This window comes from Belonocnema kinseyi, chromosome 4, assembly GCF_010883055.1.
Source record: "Belonocnema kinseyi isolate 2016_QV_RU_SX_M_011 chromosome 4, B_treatae_v1, whole genome shotgun sequence".
NCBI lineage: Eukaryota > Metazoa > Arthropoda > Insecta > Hymenoptera > Cynipidae > Belonocnema > Belonocnema kinseyi.
The window spans coordinates 96,429,374-96,432,606 of record NC_046660.1 but is presented as its reverse complement, the minus strand read 5'-3'; positions in this window follow the sequence as shown (position 1 = coordinate 96,432,606).

Sequence of the window (3,233 nt, the reverse complement as noted above, 5' to 3'; positions counted from 1 at the left end):
AGGAACGCCAACGTCACATTAATTACTTGGAAATTTGAGTTAAATATCATACGACATCCATAGCGTATACGTATTAACGATATAGGAGGCATATAGTCGAAGAACATACGAAAAATGGCTAAGAATATTTTTATAAATGGTGCGAGAATAAGAGCATGTTGGTTCGTCCAGTCTTACATCCGGTCAGAGGGAAATACGGTTGCAGACCAGATGCTACAACGAGTAGAGGATAAGACCGAGTACAGCATATGACAAGAAACCTTTGAGCTTCTCAGAAAACTTGTAGTTATCCTGATATTGAGCTTTTTTCCAGCAAAGCAAACATAAAATGCTGTAACTACATGTCTTGGAAAAACGAGCCAGATTCTGTCGCAATTAATGTATGTAAGATTTACTGGAATTATCAATTCTCTAACGCTTGTCTCCCCTTTGTTATAATTTCAAAAGTTCTAAAAAAGAATTATAACGATGACGCCAGGTGAATTCTAATAGTTCCAAATTGGCCAAGCCAACCTTGGTTCCCTCGGTGTATGGAAATATTTGAAACAAAACCCTTAATCGTTGGACCTCAGTTTAGTATTTTATTTTCTCTTGATAGGAAAACACGTCCACTATGGCGTCAGATTTCTCCGGTTTGCAAAATATCCTCCAACAAGCGTACAAATTAAAGAGCTTATCTATACAAACGATAAAAGTCTGCATGGTATCATTAGCGGAAACTTCCTTACGTCAGTATGAGGACAGATTGAAGAATCGGTGGCATTTTTGTCACTTAACTGACATTCAAGTTTTTTCTGCAACAATACAAATGAATTCGAAAACACATTACCATATGGCTCTATAAATTCTATCAGATCAGCAGTTCTACTGATTTTTGAACAAGAGATTGGACTAGTGAACATACCGAAATAAAAATTCCTGCTCGTTAAAAAACTTCTGCATCCCAAAAATTGCAGCGAAATGTGATAATAACTTTTCACCCAGACGATCCTATAATTTGTGTAGTAAAGACTCGTGAATCATATCTGGAACAAACCAGTCTCCTTTGCCATTGTGGAAAAACAACAAATCTTTTTATCTCATGGAGAAAACCTTATTAGGCGATATCCATACAATATCTAAGACGATGGATTAAAAATTCCCTGGAAAAGTGTGATCTAGGTTCTTCAATATCCTAAGAATACTCAAATCTACATGAGTCGACGTTCACTGCTAGAGATAGAAGCATCAGCATCAACGTTATCAAAAAGACATCAGTTTGGAAAGAAAATTCTAAGACGTTTGCCTAGTTATATATCCAGAACTAAATAAATATCCATAGATTATTAATGCACTAACAGCACTGTAAAAACTATATAACTTTTTTACGGCGAGTACTCGATAATTCTGGAATTAAAAATAAATTACACAAAAACTTAAATTAAATTATAAATTAAGAATCAGAACAGAAGTAATAATAAATATCGTGCGTTTTTATATTTTCCATGACCATATATTGCAGCTATATGACACTGCAAATGAATTATCATTATTAGCATTTTTGTTCCATAAATTCACTGTTACGTTTACATGAAACTTTTAAGCAAAATGAATAAAAAGAGCTTTTATAAGTCTCCCTTTTTCACTTCGAGTTTAAACGGAAAACAACATTATGAAATAGTACTTTCGGTCACGCTAGGAAAACATGTTCTCTCATCACAATACTCTCTGGTAGTAATAACTCCCTCCACGTGAATTATTTTCCCACTTGGAGTCTCTCCGAACAAATGTCTAAGAAGCAACTAGAGTTCAACTAGTATTGAGACAATCTTGTATTTTAGCAGCCATTTTCTTGCACGAGTGTGCTGTCACAGGTCAAAATACTCTATATGACTACAGAACATGTTTAGCAAGTAAGACAAGTCAGATTATTTTTCATCATTTACGACAAAGATAAGCATTTAATATTAATTCTTATTTGCAAAAGGATTTTTGTTTAATTTTATTAGTTAAAGCATCAAAACAACAGTATGGTAACTTAAGCAAAGGAACTACTGAAGGCTTCTCATTCGATCAAAGAAGTTAAGCAGTACTTAGCCCGGTTAGGTTTCGTTCGAGGCCGTTGTAATAGATGAGGAAAATAATTTTTTGTCCTCACTGGTGTACCCTTTTTTACATACTACAGTAATATTATTTTGCTCATTACACATTTTTTATTTTAATTCATCTAGCCTACAAATAGTTCTCTTGAGAGAAAAAAAACATGTCAGTTTATCCTGCAAGAGAAACGACGCATTTACAATAATACTATTCTTTGTTTACTGACTTCGAAATTCTGCAAGTATGAGAATCTGTAGAATTTACACTGTCAAACGTAAATTCTACCAAGTGTTAAAATCTATAGCTGTAAAAACCGAATTGCACTGGGTAACCTGACTCACTCTTTCAGCAAAACAACCTATTGCAGTGAAAAATTAAGGTTTTGAAATCTTTCAACCTAAAATTTAGCGTTTAATGTATTCGAATATTATGAAATTTGAAAGAATTGACACTAAATGAACAAATTATACTGACATGTTCAACTTTTAACCATTCGAGGGGAATTATAAGATTTTGATCAATATTTATTAATTGGGATATTATTAATAAAATTCAAAAACATTGTACTAATTATACAAATTTTCCTTTTCTATTGAATAGTGTTATATGTTTATGAAATAAATAAAAATATGCATTTTAGAAGAATTTGGTAACAATTTATATAATATTTTTATAATACAAGGGAAAGCTAAACGCTGTTCAGCCCTTCGCAATTTCCAACGGATTATTAGACTCACATGTAGAACCATATACTTATTTAAACAGTGGTATAATTATTCATTAATAGCTATTGTTCAGATACTTATATGCTAATAATAATTAAAAGATGATATGCTTCTTAATAATACTCGATAGTTTGTGAAAGTAGGAATCATTGTCCAGAGGTTGTCAGGCTGTGAGAAATTGAATTTCGGGAGTTTGTTATTTGATCAGGGTTTTCTATCCAAGGGAGAATTCTTATAGGTTTTATCGGGCATCTGTTTCTTTCTTCAGATTTATGTTTTTGCTCTGGATTGAGCAGCGGGCGATGACTCAAGGCAGGGATCAAGTAACATGCATATTCCTAGTTTTATGGCGATACTAAACCGATCGGAAGTATCCAAGTACCGAACTGAGCTTGGTTATCGATTGGATCCTGTGAGCAGCTCACTGAT